The 22,395-nt window shown below is 42.9% G+C and overlaps 1 long non-coding RNA gene across 1 annotated transcript; it reads right to left on the bottom strand.

Annotated features, from left to right (window-relative positions):
* Nucleotides 1–736: 736 nt before the first annotated feature.
* On the bottom strand, nt 737–19,842 carry LOC142435943 (uncharacterized). The gene is made up of 4 exons (XR_012781679.1): nt 19,778–19,842; nt 19,440–19,483; nt 1,457–1,720; nt 737–1,087 (listed from the first exon to the last, which is right to left on the bottom strand). It is a non-coding gene; the product is annotated as an uncharacterized LOC142435943 (long non-coding RNA).
* Between the last annotated feature and the right edge of the window lie 2,553 nt (nt 19,843–22,395).

Here is a 22,395-nt window from a genome sequence, read left to right as displayed (position 1 = left end):
AAGTGGATGCATGGAGACAATAACTGAGGCAATGGTTTATATGGAAGGGGGAGGGGAATTAGGGAGTAATTAGTGGATCTGTGAGGCACGAGTGAGCATTAAGCTTATTTGACAATGGATATACAACTCTTTTCTAGAAGTGTTTTAAGTATGGAAATCTGAATGTTATATCAGGAACATTACAAAAGAAAGGGGGGAGGGACTTGATCTATGGTTACCATGTGTGAAGGAGGAAGAATTTTTGCTTAGGGGATAGTGAATTAATTTTAATGGTGGTGGAAAAATATGCAGGGTGATTAAAATAATGGTTGTACAACATGAAAAGAATACTCAGTGGCACTGAATTACACATGCAGAAGTTGTTGAACTGGTGAAAGTTTTGTTACATACATTTTTGCAAGTATGTGAAATATATTACATGAATAATAATTATGGAGGGGAAAATTGTTCCATAATTGACTGTGGTAGAGATTGTACAACTCTTCTTGATGTGATTGAGGTATTGAATTATACGATAACTTGAAAAGTGCCAATAAAAGTGATTTGTTTTGTTTTGAAGAGAAGCAAATTCTCAGAAATGTTCATCATTTTACCTCCCACTTTAACCCTACAGCCTGCACATTTCATGGGGTACCCTTGTACTAAGGGTAGAACTGGGCTGCCCAGAGAGAAAGTGAAACATTCCAAGAATAATAGTATCCCCAGGAATTCCCTTCGTTATGGCTCACACCTCAGGCCAACTGTCTGCATTTCTACAAATCTACACATGGTTTTCAGGAAGAAATTGTTTGTCCATAGTGAGTGCAAATGATGAAGGGTAGAGATTGACCTCACAGAACAAAGGTCAGAAAAATTCCCTCTAGAGGCCATTACTCAGCTGCTCCTACTCAGAACCATCCTCCTTCTGCTTCCACATGCACAGCACACGTGAATCACCTAGAGTAAAATATGGTAACAGAGCTCCAAGTCACAAATGAAAGTCAGACTTCTTAGGTCTTCATCCTTACCATGTTGATCATAGATGCCTGTGGAGGTAACACCCTTCTGGATTCTTCCTGGTGACATGAATGTCCTACCCTGTAAGCACCTTCATGTCAAAAACAATGATTTTCATCTTAGAATGGTTTTAAATTATATCCCCCCCCCCTTTATTCCTAGGTGTGATTGTTCAGGTAGAGCTGCTACAGACCAGTCATGAGTTGGGAAAGCTATGTGCAATGTCTCAAAGTGCTATGTCTAACTTTCAGGTCTGCAGATATTAAGTTTCTAGATCTATCAGGTTCTGGGAAACACAACCTGTGTTAGGTGGCAAAGAAGTCTTGTGATGAGAGTCTTAGCAACAACTCAGTTTTCACATATTGATACATTGAAACCACAACAGCTCAACCAGCTGGGTGTACTTTAACTGAACAATCTGAAACCTGAGGACAATGACATGTAAATGTAGGAAACTTACCAGGAGACACAGTGAAGGCTAAATGGTCAAACATCTCAAGCATCACAACACTAACTGGGCAGCAGAGGGAGCTCAGGGTACATGGGACACAATCTTTGCCACAGGAGCAGGTGCAGGGGATGCCAAGTTTGTTTCCTCTTGTGTCTGGAGTTTCTCAGTTCACCCACGTGGAGTACCTCTTCAAGGACACTTCAGCAACTACAGTTCTCATGTCTCTTATTTTCCTGAAGGGAAGATCCTAAAAATTAAAATTCCTTGTTCTTCCTGAGAAGACAGGGGAGAAAGAAATCACACTTGGGACAAGTTGAAATCAATCCCAGAAGGACCGATAATCTCTCTAGGCTGTTAAAATCTGACCTCCATGTGCTTCTCTCAACATAATCAGTTACTCTCCATCCTAATTCTTTTTTACCAGTTACTGTAGGTTGAAACTATATGTGTGTGAATCCCAGCCCAAATATCTCCTGTGAAGAGAAAACAAAAGCAAACCTGATTTTACCATTTCTGAAATAATTGACAGTTGCATGTATTTTTGAAACTTGGAGAAACTGACATTTTGAGATTCTTAATAAAGCATCAAAATGTCTCATAGTCATTAGAAATCATATAATGGCGCTTGCCCCAATCCCAACTATGTGGACTCTCCCTCTTCCCTTCCCCCCACCCCTACCTAAAGAAGGCAATTCAGAGAACAGAACTGAAGCTGAAGCTTGGGGACATGTGCATCTGTGATTAGAGCACACGGGAGAAGCGAAGAGGGTAGGAGTGTGAGAAGAACACATCCTGACCCACTAATCCCCAAGGACGATATTACTGCTCATAGCAGATAAGGCACAGTGAGGATCATAGGGCCAGTCACACCACAAGACATGATGTCCCTAACTGAACCCTATCACTATGGGGGACAACACTGGAGACTCAGGGTGGGACTTGTGTCTGATCAGACCCCATCACATTGGGGCAAAATACTAAGGGCATGCAACAGCAAGGGAAGCAAAGCAATGAAGTCCCCGGGGAATGCCAAAATTAGATGTTGGGGACAGTGTGACACAGCATCCCTTCAGACTCGACTTGAAAGCATTCCTAAAAGTCAAAAACCAGCCTGCAACGATTTATATGCATTTCTTGTTTTGTCACTGGCTATCTTTTTGTTGTTATTTCTGTTTGTTCGGTTGGTTTTGTCTTCCTCTGTTGTTTTGTTTGGCTTTGCCTTGTTTTTGTTCTTATTAATGTCTCTGCATGTCGATCTAGATAGAAGACTGGATAAACAATTCAGAGAAGGAAAAACAGGACCAGTGGTCCCGGGGAGACATGGGAGAAGGAGAGGTGGGAGAATAGAAGGTGGGGGTGAGGGGATCAACCAACCCAAGGTCAAGTTAACAACAAATGAACTAAAATCGTTGGAGAGAAAGCATAGGATGCCTAGTGGGGATTAATCGAGGGCAAAGTCAGAGCGAGGAATTACTGAAACTCAAATTAAGACTGAACATGTTAGTGGGACAAGAGGAAAGTAAAAGGAAATGGAGGAAAAATTAGAAAGCAAAGGGCATTTACAGAGGTCTAAATATAGGCATATACCTATGTAAATATATTTATATGTAATGGCAGGGAAATAGATATGTTAGGTATTAAGGTTGAAGATGGAAACTGGAACTCAACTCAAATACTCCCCAAATGTAAGAACACTTTGTTCTAAAACCCTGCATTCTGTGATGCTCACTTTCCCAACACGATGGCGGTCGACAAATTGGGTGCATAAGCAAATGTGGTGAAGAAAGCTGATGGTTCATTGCTATCAAAAGATATAGTGGCTCTGGTCTTACTGGCTTGAAGATAAACAAACAGACATGTAGTTGAGAAGCAAAAATGGAAGAAGCACACCAGTCTGTGTGATCATGAAGTGTCCATGTGATCATGTATCAGGCATCAAAGACCCAGAACAAAAAAAATTTTTTTTAATCATATCCATGTGAATGAAGAAGTGTGTGCAGTGGAGACCCAAAGCCCATCTATAGACAATTGGAAATCCCCTTACATATGGGTCACAAGAAAGAGAAGAGTCAGTCAGAGTGTACTACAGCACCAATGAAACAGACAACTTTCCTCTAGTTCTGTAATGCTTCTCCCCCCACTATCATGACCTCAATTCTACCTTACAAATCTGACTAGACCAGAGTACGTACACTTCTACAGCTAAGATCTCACAACAAAAGGAATCCAGGACAGATAAAACCCTCAGGGCCAATAATGAGAATAGAGATACCAAGAGGATAATGGGAAGATGGGAGTAGAAAGGGGGCATCAATCACAAGGACTGACATATACCTCCCTCCCAGTGGGACAAACAATGGAAAAATGGGTGAAGGGAGACAGTGGAAAATGTAAAATAAAAATTTATAATTTATCAAGGTTCATGAAGGAAGAAGAGTGGGAGAGGGAGGGGGGAAATGAGGAGCTGATATCAAGGGCTCAGGTAGAAAGCAAACACTTCCAACATGATGATGGCAGCATATGTACAAATGAGCTTGACAATGGACGAATGCATGGATGGTGATATGAGCCATAAGAGCCCCCAATAAAAGTATTTAATAAAAAAGAAAGCATTAGTATTGTAAAGCATAATACCTAGATTTGGAGAACAAAATCAACTCCTTAACCATGGGAGACTTCCTCTAGTTTTAGGAAGATGCCCTGGAAACGTCCTGATGTGTTATGCAAATTCACGAACAGCATTGGCTTCTCTGGGAGATGTAGAGATCTTCAGCATTTAAAGAACATCTAAGTGTAACTTGATACCTTAAAATTCTTGGTGTGCAAAAGATTTGTGAAGGGAAGGCAAGCTTGATTAAGGCAAGACAAACCTGCAGGGAAGGAGCAAAACTCAGGAGCCACTGTCATATTCAGCTCTAGTGGACAATTAGGGAAGGTCTAGAAGGTGATGATGAGGGTTTTACTTTTAGCATATGAATTTCCTTTCCAAAAGATAATTTAAAACAGAATTAGACAAGGGAAGCTTGTGTCAGATTAAATATATATTTCTACGGGGAATATTTAACTGCATCAAGAAAAGAATAAGCACCACACAGAGGGGTGGGGAGGACGTGGGCACATTTCAAGGAAGTGTCTCTAACTGTAGGTTGACATTTCCATTAAGTCAATTCTTTCTCATAACAACCCTATAGGATAGAATAGGACTGCCCTTCTAGGCTTCTGCGTCTGTAAACCTTCATGGGTGTGGAGAGCATTCTTTCCCCTGCACAGCCATTGGAGATTTAAAATGATTGACCTTGCATTTAGCAGCCCATCGCATAATGAACTCCACACACAGAGCTCTCCAAGATATCTAGAACATCCTTAGCTACTCTTGGAGTGACTCTCTTAGAAGTCATTCAACATTACTTATGACTATATAGGCAAAAGGTATGCAAATAGACATCTCCCCTGCTGATGAAAACCATCCAAGTCCCAACTCTGAAGTTCTTGGAGAGGTGCTCCAACTCTGGAATTCCCAGGTGCCAACATTCAGGACTGAACACATCAAGTCACCATGGAATCTGTATTGAGCTCAATTTTCCTTTTTGGAATTTCAAATGGTGCTTTGATGCAGATAAAGTGTGTATGAGGGGGCGTGAGTGAGAGGCAGTGAATATGTTATGATTTTCATCATCAGGATGTCGGTGTGTTTACAGGTGTCCAGTGTGAGGTGGAGCTATGGAATCTGAGGGAGACTTTAGGCAGCCTGAGGCTTCTCTGAGACTCTCCCCTGCTGTCTCTGCATTCACTGTCTGTGTGTATAATACACAGAGGGTCTGCCTAGGCCCAGAGAATGGGCGGAAGTGGGTTTCATACATTAATAGTGTTGGTAGGAAAAGCCACATAGATTCTCTGAAGGGCCAATTTACCATCTCCAGAGACAATAGTAAGATATACTATAACTTCAAATGGACAATCTGAAATTCGAGGACATAGCTCTGTAATTCTGTGCAAAAGACTCAACAGTGTGGTAGTTATATAATCTGGTGTAAATTTGGGACTTGAGAGGATAAAGAGGGAAGGGTTGGAGTCTGTCAATTGGATCATAGCCAATGACGCCTATGTGTGGGCATCTCGATCTCCTGAGAATTCTGGGAAATCCCATATTCCATCTTTGAGGGGAAGACACTCTTTCTAATCCCTGGGAGACACCCTACTGACAAGGGTGACCCCCTGTGAGACATCCCTGAGTAGAAGCCATGTGGATCTACCTCATGAAGCCCTGGGTGCTGGAGAATCCATGTAGAGCCCCCGTCAGCACTGAGAAACTTACAATGCCACTCGATCCAAAGACTTTCTGCCCACTTTCCTGTGATCATCTTGCATTCTGGATCATTGCATGTACTTCATAAGTCTGAAGAGGAATTTATACATTGGTATCCGACATATGTGCAAATTATGGACGTATGGGCTTGGACCTAACTGGGGTTGAGATGCTTTCTTAATGTACAGTTGCCCTTTATATTAAATCTCTTATACACAATATGCGTGTGTCTATGGATTTGTTTCTCTAATCTACCCAGACCAACGCATACAGTTAGGGGAAGTCAGAGTTAACCAAGACACGAATGTACTCTAGTGGAAGAGGTTAGGCTGCAGGGGCCCTCAGGACCCAGAGCACAGGTCTCAGACCGAGGAGCAGGTGCAGATGGAGCTTCACCACTGGCTTCCTGTTGTGTCTGGGGATTCTTCTCCTTCTCGGTATCCCTCAGGGAATCAGTGCATCTCCTCACATCTTTCTCAAACACTCACCCAATCTCCCTGTGACGATAGGATGATTTTGAACTTAGTTTCTGTTTCGTTTTCCCCTTGAATCGCGCCACATTTCCCATATAATTGGTAATTCCTACATCTAGGATGAATTCTGTTCACATCATCTGCTTCATCAAGCTCTTTATGCCTTGCATTCAATACCCCTCCTGTATTCCCTCCTTCCCTGGGACAACAGTCCCTGCTGTGCAAAGGATCTCACTTTATTAGCTTGTGTGTATATATATTTTTCCAGACAACATATTACAAGAACTTATCACCAGTAGCCCAATCCTATATCAAGTCGCCTGTCTCCATTCATCCAATCGGAGACTTTCTTCTCTGAGTTCATTCATTTTATTAATTCACAGCTCCTGTCTGCCCTTGTCCACCACAGACTGATTTTAGAGTCCGTTTTTTTTTTCTCCAAAGGCTGTTTGTTTAATTCAGTAGTTGTGAATATTGATACAAGAGTGGGAAAAGGGAGACAAGACACATTTTATGCTTAGTCTCAAGGTACCTCCACAGAACTCACCTCCCTTCGTGCCCTATGTCCCCTTGTGCATGGGCTATACACGTCCTATTCTGCACAGGGCACCCACAGGTTCCCTTCAAGTTCTGTGGGTGGCTATGCCTCCACATATTATTGAGAGCAGAATATCCTTCTCTAGAGACATGACCAGGAACTGATTTTCCCTCAATTAGCAGTGTGACTGCTGTAGTTACGATCGTGTATTTCTGAGTCGGACACACAGAGGGAAAGGTTGTGGGAACCCAGACACAAACACCAATACAGGGATATGGCTGGGCTCAGGGGTCACTGAAAGCCCACAGATAAAAGGGGCCCTCAGGGGAGAAATGTAGAGGAGCCTAAGAAGGATTAGTTAAATTAGGTACCTATTTCCTCTACCTGCAGAGAAAATGTCCCTACCACAGACCTCCACATTCTTGTAGCTCAGTGTATGTTCTTGTATGCACTTTATTTTTTGTGTGTGCTTTTGTGTGTGTTTTGTGTGTGCTAGCACATTGCCTTAAGATGTTATACAATGTGACAGAACTTGTAGTCTGTTCTGCATTTATTTTATTATTATAATTCTAGTATATTTTAGTGTGTCTTTGTGGTTTTTCTTAAGTAAATGCATGTGTATTTATTAATCTGAGGGTATTATATGAAGATTTGTTAGTTGTAGTAGATGTGCTAATTTGTTCACAATATGTATGTGTATGTTAATATGACTGTTAGAATACAAATGTCATTTTGTGAGTTTCCTGCTAGTGTGTGTTCACTCCAACTCATCTGGGCTCTTCATCAAACTTTATGAGCTCGCATCTCCTTGAATAATCTACTGAGTGTTAAGAAATGACTTAGGCTGGGGGAATCCATTAGAGGCCCATAGTAATATGCACAGCAGAGTGTGCTAATCAGTGAAACTTCTTTTTGAAGTGGACAATAAGAGACACAGGGACATGAACAGCAAATCCTAGAGGTGAGCTGGTCAATGCAGAGACAGCCTTAACTAGGAAACAGGCCAAGGGGGATGCTTATTTTCTCCTCTCTGCAGCTCTTGTGTTTACAGATGGCAATGATAAAGCCTTTGTAAAAGGATGCATGCTATACTCAAAGAATGCCTAGTTGTAGGTAAATGGGTAAAGCCAAGAGCCAAGGTGACGGCTGAAGCTTGAAGGTAAATGAGATGGATCAAGGAAAGAGATAACTTATCTTCCGTCATCTTTGCCCAGAGCATGAGGTTCAAGCTCTCTAAATAATGTTCAACTGATGACAAACAACACAAACTGTTGGAAAGGGCTTATTCACTTGTATTCTAGGATGTCCCATCCATAGACTTGGGCTTCTAGGAAGAGGGTGGATAGCTAGTGTGTGGGCATGAGCTTGTAAAACATGCTCCACCAGGAGGCTGAAGGGGTAGGAAGACAAAATGAGTGTGGAGGGAAGAGGCTGTGCTGCGATCAAGTGGGGAGGCATTAGCCTGAGTGGCTACTTGGATATCATTACCATTGGCCTTTTGCAAGCACCAGTGAGTTTCTAAGGCAAGGAGGTGTGAAGTGGCAGTTATCTGACAGAGGTGTAGGTTAGTGCCCCTATAAAACTAATCTGCAAATCAGCCTACTAGAGAAATACACATTTCATAAAATTTCTCCTACCCACTCATCATGCATATGTGGAATATAAGGCTCACCATTCCCCTATGTTATAAGTCCAGGTTCCAATTTCAGAGCTCTGGGGCAGGCAGGTTGAAGAACAAGGTTGGATTCTAGGACCCTTGTTGAAGGCCATAAAGACTCAGCCTTGAAACGGCTGAGAAGTCTCAAGACCTATGTGTCACTGTTTGCTGATTTCTTCTGTGAGTTTACATTTAGAACAGACTGTTAAGAACAAGAACTGTGCAAGCTCTGGGAAAATAGGTCACAAGAGTTGCTATGTGTACCAAATATGCTTGCTTAACAATGAGATAATTAACCCCAGGTTGTTTCTGCATGGTTAAAAGGAGTATGAAAAATAAACGCGAGGCTTCAGTATTCACTATTGCCCTCCCAATAAATTCTGTCTCACTCCCTCTTTCAGGACTGTTCAACTCATTGGCTGGCTTGGACAAGAGTGGCGCCCAAACCAGGGACACTGAAAACGGGGGACAAAGTGAAGGACACCGTGGATTACAAAGGTGTACACAAAGAGATTGGTGGTGACGTGAGTAGCTATTGGGAGAAAAATGGGGCAAGGAAATAGCAAACAGATTTTTGTAAATATTTTTCAAGATATGTTAAAAGCTAGAGGAGCAAAAGTAAGCTACCAAAGAATAGAGAAGTTTTTAGATTTTGTGGTTAAGGTATGTCCTTGGTTTCCTGAGGAAGGGACTGTAAATATTGAAACTTGGCAAAAAGTAGGGAAATGGTTAAAAGATCACTACACCACTAATGGACATAGAAGGTTCCCATAGACACGTTTAGCTTATGGGATTTAGTTAGGGATAGCCTGTACCACAGGCATGAGGGACTCCAGCCTGAACACCAATTTGCATGCTCAAACAAAAGTGAAAGTAAACTTCCTTCTGCGCCTCTGCCTCCTCCTCAACCACTGAAGTCACTGAAAAGTTAACTGGAGGGCTTTGAAAGCAAGGATGAGGAACCCCTTGACCCAGGCGATGGGGAGCCCTTAGAGGACAAGGTGGCACATTATCATGATGAGGATTTGGGTATTTTCGCTGCCTCCGAGGCACTTCAACCTGAGAATCAAAACCTGGTGCAAGATACTCAGAAGTCCTGCCCAGATTAAACAAAGGTGGTAGGCTGGGAGGAAGCTTATGCATCATTAGCAGCAAAGATGAGGGAAATGCAAGTCAAGTTAATAGAAAAGCACTCTGAGATAGAGTCCCATGAATGGGTGCCAAAACTTAATGGGGCCAAGGTATTTCAGAGGCTTCAGAGTGCATTCAGTGAAAGGAATCCTTTTCTAGAAGACTTGCCAGTTGCAGCACTGGTTGTGACTGGGGCTCCAGGAAAGGATCTATGCTTAGTGCTGCCGCACATGCAGCAAAACAAGGAGAGGCTATAGGGGAGTTCAGTATGCAGTTCCCTGTAACTGAGTGACAGGATGCCCAGGGTAATCTGATGAGAGATCATACTCCTATTCCTTTCAAACAGCTAAAAGAATTCAAGGTTGCTTGTGACCAATATGTCCCGAGTACCCTTTTACTCAATCTTTATTAGATACACTTTCCATCGTGGTACTTGCCCTCACAGAATGGAAACAATTGGCTTTTGAAAATGCCAGGCAGTGCTGAGACCTTTTAGAAAAAAGGGCAACATGTCCGAATATATCAGACTATGCTCGGACATTGGACCTTTCTTTACTCAGGGGCTTGCGACAGCAGCTGCTTTGTAAGGAAAAACAGTAAAGGAGGGTTAATAATACTATGGAACTTATGGGAGCCCTGCAGGCTGGGCTCCCTTCCCCCTCTGCTATTCCAGCCAATACATATGAGATCATTTTAGATTTAAAAGATTGTTTTTATACCATGCCCTTGGATCCAAATGATTGTAAAAGATTTGCCTTTAGCGTCCCTTCCACCAACTTCAAAGAGCCTATGAAGAGATCTCATTGGCTTGTTTTGCCTCAAGGGTTGGCCCCGAACCGGTATTAATATGGGGACGAGGGCATGTTTGTGTTTTTACGCAGGATGCTGATGGAGCACGGTGGCTGCCTGAAGAGTTGGTGCGGTTTGCAAACCATGCGGATGGTAATTTGCCTCGGTGTGTTTCTGAGGACATTGCTCAGTGAGCAGTATAGGCTTCTGTTCCTGATTTACCCTTCTTACATCCTCCTGTCTGGGAAGGTCCGGAAATCAAGGTGTGAGTTAATGACTCATGCCCTCCCTGTACAAAGTGAAGGAAATGTAATCTCACCCACTCCGCAGTCTTTTTCCCCTTGTGGACTAGAGACTCAAAAGAATAAAAGCATATTGTAGAGATTGTGTCTCACGGACAAGCCCATCAGGTATAATATCTCAAAGGAATTATATATCATAGCTTGGTCTCGCAACCAGGACAATACTAAAAAAAAACACTGCTGAATGGGAAAGGGGGCTGTCTGTAGGACTTTGGTGGTCAGACTCGGGTTTTCCACAAATTCAATGGTGGAAAATAGGGGGTGCTTTAGTGGACACGAAGCTTATGGGCCCTTCTTCCAGACCACAGGGAAACGTAACTGCCTGCGTACCATCGCCTTATGTACTTTTGGCAGGGAATATTACTATAGATCATGATGATTCTAAGTTTAACATGTCTTGTAATAATTGTAATTTGTCTACTTTTATTACCTGGTCCCCTGAAGATATTATCATCGCCATTTTGTATCAATCTTCTTTTGTTATGCTACCAGTGAATATTACTGGGGCTTGGTGTTCAGAAAGAGGGTTACAGGTATTAGAAGAGATTGAAAAGCATTAACCAGACCCATGTGCTTTGTAGGTTTGCTTATAGCAAGTATTTTACATATACTAAGTTTAGGTGCTACTGCTACTACTGCAGCAATTGTACTTTCACAAATCATACAAACTGCCCACTGTGTAAATGAATTATCCAAAAATGTGACTACTGTGTTGGGAACTCAAGAAGATATAGACAGGAAGTTAGAACAAAAAGTAAATGCTCTTTATGACATGGTCATGTATTTAGGAGATGAGGTGCAAGGGCTTAAGGCCAGGTCTAGTCTACAGTGCCATGCTGTACGTACATGGATCTGTGTTACACCTAAATAGTACAATAACAGTCAGTATAGCTGGATTAAAGTGAAGAACCATCTTCAAGGTACATAGCACAATACTAATGAGTCTTTAGATTTATTACAACTCCATCAAAAAATATTAGCCATAAAATATGCTAAGTCTCTTGATTTTGATGCCGCTAAACTTGCTGAGGATTGGCTCCAGCACTTTTGAGTTGCTTTCCCTTCATTAGGAAATCTCAGAGGCCTACCTCACATGCTTATGTCTCTAGTCAGAGCGGGAGTGTGTGTATTGTTGATCTCATGCATACTCCCTATGATACTGCACAGGGTTATGGTTGAATTATTGGACTTAAGAACAAAGCTTCATGAAGTACACCTGTGCACTTTGCCCCCTCCCCAAACAGGGGTGTAAGACGGAGGCTGGTTAGTCAGAGATGCGTAAGATGGAGTCTGAGTTTCCCAAACTAACACGGGTCATAGTCACCAACAGGACTGTGACTGATGACAGGTAAGGGTGATTTGAGGACTCCACAACCTAAGACAGGCACAGTCAGTTGCCGACATTTTGAGTAAAGACACCTTCAGTAAATAGAAAAGGGGGAGATGATGAAGGCCATTAAGACTCAGCCTTGAAAGGACAGAATTCTCATGACCTATGTATCATTGTGTGATTTCTTCTGCGACTTTATGTTTAGAATAGACACTTAAAAACAAGAACAAGGAAGTATGCAAATGTATCAAATGTAGTTGCTTAACAATGAGATAATTAACCCCGGTTGTATCTGCATGGATAAAAACATATGTAAAATAAACTCCAGGCTTCAGTATTCCCTGTTGCCCTCCCAATACTTTTTGTCTCTCCTTTTTCCTTAATCATCACTCCCCCTTTCAGGACTGTTTGACTAGTCGGCTGGCTCTGACAGCCTCTCATTTATCAAAATTCTTAATCTAAAGCTTGAGTAAATTTTAACTCCTTCCAGAAAATTGGTTAGCTTATGGAAAAAAGACCAAACAAAAACCCTGAATACTGAAAATAATAGTCAAGAGATCAATAGTTACACTGTATTAGCTAAATCTGCTGAACTATGCCTCTTTAGAGCATTGAAAGGAAAAGATATTACCTCGAGGACTCGGTTCACCTGACCAAAACATGCTATTGTCAATTGATTTCATGTGCATTTGAAAGATGGACAAAGGAAGGCTGAGGAACAATGAATGCATTAGAATTGTGGTTCTGGTCAAGAATATCTCACTTACCATGGACAGGCAAAGGACAAACAAGTCTGTCTTGGAAGAAGTAATGACAGAGTGCTACTTAGAGGTAAGGATGGTGAGAGTTCATATTATATACTTTGGACATATTATCAGAAAACATCATTCCTTGAAAAGGATATTCTGTTTGCAAAAGACGAAGGGCAGTGAAAAACATGAATCCCTCTACTAAATGGATTAACAAAGTGACTGCGACAATTTGTTCACCCTCACATCACGGCCCACCAAACCCCAAGCATGATATTCTTGCTCAAATTGGCCAATGCACAGAGAGGACCATAGGCCCAGCCACACCACAAGACACAACATCCCTCAATGACCCATAGCACTATGAGGGACAACACTAGTGGCACAGTGTGGGAAATGTGCTCGATCTGACTCCACCACACTGGGGCAAAATGCTAAGGGCATGCAACAGAGCAGCAAGGGGAGCAAAGCAATGAAGTGCCCGGGAAATTAAAAAATAGAGTGTGTGGCCAAGGCATGGTACCACATCAAACTCAACCGATAGTAAAATACTCTTAATGGTCAAAAAACAAACCTGGGACGATTTCTAGTCTTTTCTCTTTTTCTCCAATAGTTGTTTTTTGTTTGTTTTGCTCTGTCTTGTGTTTGTGCTTACTATTGTCTTTGCATGTCTATCTAGATAAGATAGGCAAGATAAACACACCAGAGGAGAAAACAATGGGGCTGATGGTTCTGGAGGGGGATACAGGAGACGGGGAAGCGGGGGAAAGGAAGTGGTTGTTAACCTGGGGTCAAGGACACAAGTAATCTAAAATCCTAAAATCGATGTCGAAGATACTCTGGGATGCCTGGTAGGGCGTGATCAAGGGCAATGTAATGAGAGGAATTACTGAAAACTGATGAATGCCAAACATGATAGTGGGACAAGAGGAAAGTAAAAGGAAATAGAGGAAAGTACTAGGAGACAAAGGGCATTTATAAATTTCTAAATACAGTCATTTGCATATTTAAATATATATGATGAAATGGAAATAAATCTATGTACATATATTTAAATGTTAAGTATTAAGGTAGCAGACGGACATTGGACCTCTATTCCAGTACTCCCTCAATGAAAGGAGACTTTGCTCTAATAACCTGGCATTCTGTGATGCTCAGCTTCCTGACACAATCAATTAAGACAAAATGGTGCAGAAAGTTGATGCTGTCTGCCTATCAAAATAATTGCATCTGGGGTCCCAAAGGTCATCTAGCTGAGAAGCAACAAACTCCACATGGAAGAAGCACACAAACCCGTGTGATCATGAGGTATCAATAGGATCAGGGATCAGGCATCAGAGACACAAAACAAAAAATCCTATCAATGTCAAAGAAGGGGAGTATGGAATGAGACATACAGTCCATCTGTAGGCAAGTGGACACCCCCTTACAGAAGGGTATTTTATAAACTAAACCAGGACACTTGTAAATATATATACATATATATGTATATATATTTATGTGCTGTATACATCTATTATATATATTATATATATCATGATATATAAAATCATTCTATATAATATATATAATCATTATATATTATTATGTATTATATATAATGGATAGACATATAAAGCACAAAAGAATATAGCAGCTAATTAGTCCACACAGCTGTACAAAGTGCTCAGTTCATCTCACTTCCATGAAACATTTAATATACTGGAAATCCTTCAACTCATGAGAGCCCCTGGTTCCAAGGTCAAGGAAGCAGACAGGTGAGTCTTATGTAGGGCAATGCAGGCAGTGTGGACACAGGAAGCAAACAGAAGGTCAGGTCATCAACAGTCAGCAAGACAATGGGATCCAACAGTCCCAAGCTCAAGTGATGTATAAACCAGCAACATGAGGAACCACTTCTCGAAGGAATCTCAAGTTCTAGCGACATGATCCACAGGTTGGCAGTCCCACTGTTAGTGTAGCTCACAAGTTGGGGCAGAGAACTAGCAGGCACACCCTGATCTGATCAGAAGGGAGCAAGAAAGAGAGAGAGAGAGAGAGAGAGAGGCAGGATTTGCCTAGCCATTTATCTATTTGCCCTCCAATCAAACTGCAACATTATTAATACAATGTTCCTATTGCCCAAGTTGGCACAATAAACCAACCTATCAGAAAAGGTGAAAGGATGAGAAGAGCCAGTTAGGGTGCAGTATAGCACCAATGAAACATACAACTTTTCTCTACATCTTTAGTGCTCCCTCCCCCCCCACCCCCCCCTCCCCGCCCCACTATCATGAACCCAAACCTACCATACAATTCTGGCTAGACTAGAGAAAGCACATGGTTACCGATAAGAGCTAGAAACACAGGGAATCAAGGGCAGATAAAACCCAGCAGGACCGATAATCAGAGTAGCAATACCAGGGGGGTAAGTAGTAGGTGGGGGGTGAAGGAGGAAATAAACACAATGATCTACATATAACTCCTTCTCAGGAATGGACAACAGAAAAGGGGTGGAAGGGAGACATCGGTCAATATAAGACACGAAAAAGCAATAAAAACATAAATTATCATGGCTTCATGAGGGAGGAAAAAAACGAGGAGCTGATACCAAGGGCTCAAGTATAAAGAAAATTTTTTAAAAACAATTGATAGCAACATATGTACAAATGTGCTTAACACAATGGATGTATGCATGGATTGTAATACAAGCTGTATAAGCCCCTAATAAAATGAGTTAAAATAAATTAATTAATTAAATTTTAAAAAACATACATTCATCCTCAATTGTGAGGATGGCACAGGAGAGTGCAGTGCTTTGTTGTTGTGCAATGGGTCCCTGTGAAATCGAATTGACTCAATGACAGCTGACATAACAGTCTCAGAATCCACAAATATGCATCCAGCACAAACACAAAGACATTAGTGTGTGTTTACATAAGGTATTATTTCTCTCATTAAAAAAGGGAAGAGGTTTCTTCAGTTAATAAAATTGGAACAAACAAGGTGACAACGAAATCACTGAGGCATTCCTACCCCTCATTAATCCATTCTTTTGGTGAGCTGAAGGCAGTTCTCTAAGGGCCTCACAGCATGCCAGATGGCAGAGTATTTTCACAAACATGAGCTCTAGTCTAAGGGCAGCACAGTCACTAAGTTTTTTTTTTTTTTTTTTACAAACCCTTGTGTGGAGGGCTGACTTTCAATAGATCGCAGCGAGGGAGCTGCTCTGCTATGTACAAAACCCCGACCCAGAAGCAGGTCGTCTACGAATGGTTTAGCACCAGGCTCCCCACGAACGTGCGGTGCGTGACGGGCGAGGGGGCGGCCGCCTTTCTGCGACCCGTTTCCCGGGACGTGGGGCACTCTGTACCAGACCCCGGTTCCGAAGCACAGCGGGGGCAAGCGTGTGGCCCGCCGAGGCGGATGCGCTCGTGGCCCGCCTGCCGGCGGGGACGGCAGAGCACCAGCTATCCGAGGCCAACCGAGGCTCCGCGGCGCTGCCGTATCGTTCCTCCTGGGCGGGATTCTGACTTAGAGGCGTTCAGTCATAATCCCACAGATGGTAGCTTCGCCCCATTGGCTCCCCAGCCAAGCACATACACCAAAGTCACTAAGTTTTGAGTAGCTATTTGTCTTTCAAGGAAACTGTGAATCATGTAGTCCTGTACACTGAGGGTTCAGCTGGAAGATCAGAGATCTAGCAGAGCAAGAGACTGGCAATAGTTAACTCACTGGATTTCAGTATGTTTAGAAGGTCTATAATCAATTGAATCAAAATAAAATGTCATGAGAAACTTCCAGCCTAACTGTATGATACATGAAAACTAAAAATTTTGGCAGAGTATTCACAAAAGATGAATAAACACTTTTTTTTTACTGTTTTGTTGTTTAAGTTCAACTTATTGGGTTCCAACATAACAATAGTTTTGAGAGAGTACTTAGTAACACCATCTCTGAGACCAGAAGTAACCTGAGACCAATGTCAGATAATGATACTTTAAGAAAACTGTAGACCAGTGTTGATAAGGGATCTGAATGAAAAAGTTACATTAAAAGCAGGAAACTGAGACAGATAATATATTAAAATAAGTATGTATCATGATTAATTCTAATTCATCCCAGAACTGAATTAACACAAGAAAATAAACACTCAAATATGTCTACTGATGGGGGGGAAAGTCAATTATCTAAATAGACACAGAATACATACTAAACAAAGTCAAAAGCTTTTCACGTTAAAAACAACTACAAATCTAACATGAAATAGGTCAAATCCAATATGCTAATACACATTCATGAAAAAAACTGCAAATTTCACATGTAGAAGCGGAAAAAATTCACACTACCTCAGAATCAGCATAAACATACGTGTCCATTTCCACCACTCATATTAAAAATTGTACTAGCTAGATTAATCAGAAAAAAAGAATTAATAAAAGGAAGAAAAACTTCCAGAAACAAATGAAAATTCCTTCTTCATCATAAATTGATGATTTCATATAAAAAGATGCCAAATAGGTGATAAATGCTATAGCTAGTAAATGTAAAAAAGTTGTAGGCTACATTTCAACACTCAAAAATAATTTGGTACTTAAATCCCTAGTGATTAACTGCTAATCTCCAACTCCCAAACTATTAACTCTTATATATTAAGATGCTGACTATCTTTCCAACACACCGATACCCTCCTAAAACACAAGAGGAGGAGGAGGTGATGCTGTTTGCTAGCGAATAGTGAGCTGGCCAGCCCGGCTGCAGGGCTAAAATGGGCACAAACAGGAATAGCGGATTTATATACGCACTTGGCAGGTAGCACACATATTTCCGAACAAGACTACTGGTCGACCTCCTTAGTGGTGATCCAAAAGGATACTACAAAAACGTGTGCATGGTACACACACATGCACATATGTACACACAAAAATCATGTAAGTAAAATAATAGAATTGAAAATAGACATTTTGTGAAACATTTTGAAACAATGATAAGATCTAAGAAACTAAAATGGAATCCAACTCAACTATTTAAAAGTTTGTGAGAACAGGAGGGAGAGCCTGGGGACCCCAGGGTTGGAGAGCGCCGACAGTGGGCCAGGGATCCAACTGGCATGCTGACACACAGTGCACAATGTGAGCATCTCCAACGTGTTTTCCTAATAGGATCTACCAGTCGACCACCTACGTAGTGTCTAGAAAAACAATTAAGTCCCCACTCAGTGGCTGGTATACCCACCTTGTCTGGCAGGGGGCAGCCTGGGAATCCAGATTAGGGGCCATCAGGGTGTGTGGAAGCTGCTCCAATCTCTCTCTTTCTCCTCCTTCCGCTCCTCTGTCCTCCCTCCTCTCTCCTCTAACCCAGCCCTTCTCTCTCCACCCCCATCTTACAGGGGAGATCAGATCAAATCATTCCAACATTGAAGGATTAAAAAGTGACATCACTATGAACACTTAGCCACCACAAGCCAGTTATCCCTGTGGTAACTTTTCCAGCAATTCCTGCTGAAAACCCAAAAGGTCAGAGGAATCTGGAGGTCCTGCTTTCACAGTCTATATTCCTGAAAATCAAGATCCAGCAAGCTTTAGCCCTTCTGCTCCAGGGGAGGTTTCTGTCCTCCCTCAGCTCACCTTAAGACACCTACATTACCTTTGCCAGGTGTACTGTCCCAGTCAAACAACCCACTTGACCCTGATAAGTCCATGGAGACTCTAGCTAAGGCTCAGAGGGAGCACTGTAAGAAATGCCAGTGCAGCAGCAGAGGCTTACTCTTGTGTATGTGCACAAGGTGCTCCAGTAAGTCCCCTTGGACTTCAGCATCTCATTCAGGGCCATGGACATCGTGCACTCGTTGATCGACAACTGTGGGCTCATCGCCTACCAGGCATCTCAACTGGCACATTCCAAACTGCTCCACCATCAAAGCCTGGGACATCCTGGCAACTGTGCGCCTGCTGTTGCCCTGCAGGCAGGCTGGCCAGCTCTCGCTGCACTCTGGTAAAGTAAATTGTCCTTCAGCCTCACAACGTTCATAACCCAAGGGCCCATTTCAGGGTCACTTCCATTTTCATCCCCAAAATAGAAGTCAAGTACTTTAGCATTACTTTTTTTTTTGTTTCTTTGTTTCAGTTTGTTTTTTTGATTCTTCTGTGCATAGTTTAGTTAGATTGCTTTTGTGATGGAGAACTTTCTTTTTTTCTTTAACACTTTTTGGGGCACTGAATCCACATACCCCACAAATTCCCACAATTCCATAGTTCAGCCATCTTAAGCACTGCAAAATCATTACCACAATCGATTTCATATTGTCTATTTTCCCACCATGATTCAATCGCCTTTAAAAAGGCTTATTAGTCACTTTCAGTTCTAGTGTTCAGTCCCCTCAATCCTTCATTCTTAGTGCCCAACTCTGCCAGCCACCCACCCCGACCCCACCCAGACATCCTTACAAACCATCGCATGTTATTTCATCTCCAGATATCCACTCCTTCTGTGCTTCACAAACTGAACCCAACAGAAGCAATAAAGAATACCAAGGAAAGGAAATGGGAATGGTTTAAAAAACCATAGTAATATATAGATAGAATTCTAAACAAGGGGTTAAGAAAAAAAAGGGCCGCGACCAATATTTTAAAGCCAGGGAAGACGTTTCTGTCACGAACTCAGCAAGAAATCTTGTGCCTAGAACAGACTCTGATCGGGTCCAGAGGGAGGTCAGCAGAACAAGACCCCGGGGCTCACCTTTGAGCTGAGGAGGTGCAAGGAGTCTCGGGGAGCAGGCATCGCTGTGTGGAAGGAAACAAGGGAGGGGGGTTAGGAAACTCACAAAGCAACAAATCTGGGAACCCGGACCCCAAAACCCCAGCCGTGATCCCCTTTCTCCAACAGGGACTCCCACCATGAACCCCACCCAATCCGAAAGCGGGGAAATAGGACTGGCCTTAGGGACACCCGCCCACCTCTCACCAAGAGAAGCACTGGTAGGGTTCCTGGGGGAGAGAAAGGGCGCTTGCACCCTAGTCAGCTGGACTAAAATAGCCTCCGCCCACATACATGTCCCGGAGCCCAGAGCCTCCCACCTGGGAGCGCCGGCAACAGGGTGCTCAGGCTGTGGGCGCTTCTCTGGCACCCCAAGCAGAGTACCTACAGTGGAATCCTTGCAGTGAGTTGCAGTTCAGAATAAGACACCGCCACTTCCGGCCCTGTCTGGGCGTGACCCGGGGTGGGAGGAGCTGGCGGGGTCAGAGAGGGGTAGGGGTCTGCCTTCACTTCCTCTCAAGGCAGCTCTTTCCCCGCCCATTTCTGCTGAGATGCCAGCACAGGCGCCTGGTGAGGGGGTGGGCGGGGCCTGGCCGGCTTGGGGCGGGGCTTGGGGAGGAGCCAGAGAGGAGAGAGGCGGTCCACGCCAAAGGGCCCACACCTGTGGCTGAAACTCCAGCGGCAAAGACTCAGATAACAATGGCTGAGGCACCAGTAATTTGGCCCTTTGCAGAGGGAGTGCATGGGTGACATGGTTGAGATAGAACCATGTACATTGGGTGTGGATGTGCATCCTCCTAACAAACTGGAAACACCCAACCCCCCAACTCTGCCAAAGTGTTAATGGGGCTGAAGCAAGAACTGAGGGTCCCTGCTTAACATATGAGTTCAAACAGTTACCGTACCATGGGCTCAGAAGATAAAGGGGGGCCTGGCCTCTATCACTTTCTGTTTATAAGGACAGGACTCCCTCATATGCAAATTATCTTTCAGGCACTAGGGTACAATTTCACCCTTGGGGTGGGAAAACTATCAGTTCTCTTCAGACAGGACTGTGGGTCTCTTGGGAAACAGAGCTGTGGTCTAAAGATGCTATTGCTGTGTGTTCTGCTGTGCCTGGTGACAGTTCCCCAAGGTGAGAGATTCAGATATCCGACCTGGGTCTATGGAGATAGTTATGACTTCAAGTGACTGACATGGAATATTTTTTTTTAATTTGCAGGCGTCCTGTCCCAGGTGCAGCTTCAGGAGTCGGGTCCAGGATTGGTGAAGCCCTCCCAGAAGCTGTCCCTCACCTGCATTGTCTCTGGTTTCTCCATAACAAGCAGTGGTTACTGTTGGAGCTGGATCCGCCAGACCTCGGGGAAGGGGCTGCAGTGGATGGGGTGCATAGATTATGGTGGTAATACAGGTTATAACCCATCCTTCCAAAGCCGAATCTCCATCACCAGAGACACATTGAAGAATCATTTCTCCCGGCAGCTGAGCTCCGTGACCGCTGAGGACACGGCTACGTATTACTGTGCAAGGAGCACAGTGAGGGGAAGTCAGTGTGAGCCCAGACACAAACCTCCCCTGCAGGGAAGACACTGGGCAGCAGGGGGCGCAGAGAACCCAGCCTTAGACAGGCACAGATGGATGACAGGGAGGATTTCCTGTTGGAATTAGGGCTTTCTCACTTAACTCTTAGCCTCCTCTGGCACAGGTTTTCATTTTGCCATCTTTTTATCTATTTTACATTGGGATGCAAAGTTCAATGTCAGTAGTTTGAAATCACCAGCTCCTCCAAGCGAGAAAGATGAGGCTGTTTGCTCCTCCAAAAGATTAACAGTGTCTGACACCCTACGGAGCAGTTCTACTCTGTCCTAGAATCACTGTGATTCGGGATTCAACGGCGCCAATGGCTTATAGTTATCGAATTTCTGAATTTGCATCTTGTTTTGTTTATTTATGTCCATTAATTTGTTTTCTGTGTATTCTGCATTGTGTTTAATCATACTTCATATTATTATCAGGAATTGTTCTATTTTTAAAAATTGTTCTATTTTTTCCATCATCCTGGTCTCCACAAAACTTCATATATCGTATTCTCATTTTAATTATATCATCCTTTTCTGTGACATCTTTTATATTATTTTAAAAATCTTTATTAACATGTTAATGGTTTTCCTTTTAAATATATTTTTCCTGATTGTGCTTCAATTTACAAGGTTCTTTTATAAAAATAAGCTTATTCTCCCTTCAAGTTGAATTACTCCCCTTCTTGTGTACTGCACACATATAACTGTTGATTTCTGTTAAACCAGTGTCGTAAGTCACTGACAAAAGCTCAGCTCACACACAGGCTCTGTGTGCAACAGTAGTTTGCTCACAGAGAAGAGACAGAGCCGGCTCACCATCAGAGTAGGCAGCAGTCCTCACAGCCAGTGGTTTCACTCTGTGGCCAGTGCAGGGAGGGAGGTTTGCAAGCATCCCTCCTTTGTGCTGCAGTTGAAGAACAGCAAACATAGAGAAATAAGGCTGTGCTGTGAGCTGAAATCTCCTTGAAGGCAGGGAGTAGGTGTTTTTTGTTGTTTCTTGCTGTATTCAATATCATGCATATGACAAGCAGTTTGTGTGTTCAGCATGAGCCACAGGGCGTGTTGCAGGACACCAGCTACTAAAGAGTGCTTTTGGATCCAGAATATCCTGAGAAAGGCAGTCAACTGACAAGATCCTCACATTGCAGTAGCCAGACTGACACATCCGAAGCACACCTAGGTCTGTTATGGATTCCGAGGAAGGGTTGCTGGCTGCACTTGGACTGCCTGCTTCCTCAATTTAAATTCTTATTGGAGTTTATCTCATGTATTTTGTCATTGGGGGATAGCATTCTTGAATTTCAGCGATATGTTTTTCTTTTTGATGGTAGATGAAAGCCAGAATTGATTAACATAAA

This window comes from Tenrec ecaudatus (assembly GCF_050624435.1).
Source record: "Tenrec ecaudatus isolate mTenEca1 chromosome 14 unlocalized genomic scaffold, mTenEca1.hap1 SUPER_14_unloc_8, whole genome shotgun sequence".
In the NCBI taxonomy this organism is placed as follows: Eukaryota; Metazoa; Chordata; class Mammalia; order Afrosoricida; family Tenrecidae; genus Tenrec; species Tenrec ecaudatus.
The sequence above is the reverse complement of the archived record's forward strand: the minus strand, read 5'-3'. Positions and strand labels throughout refer to the sequence as shown.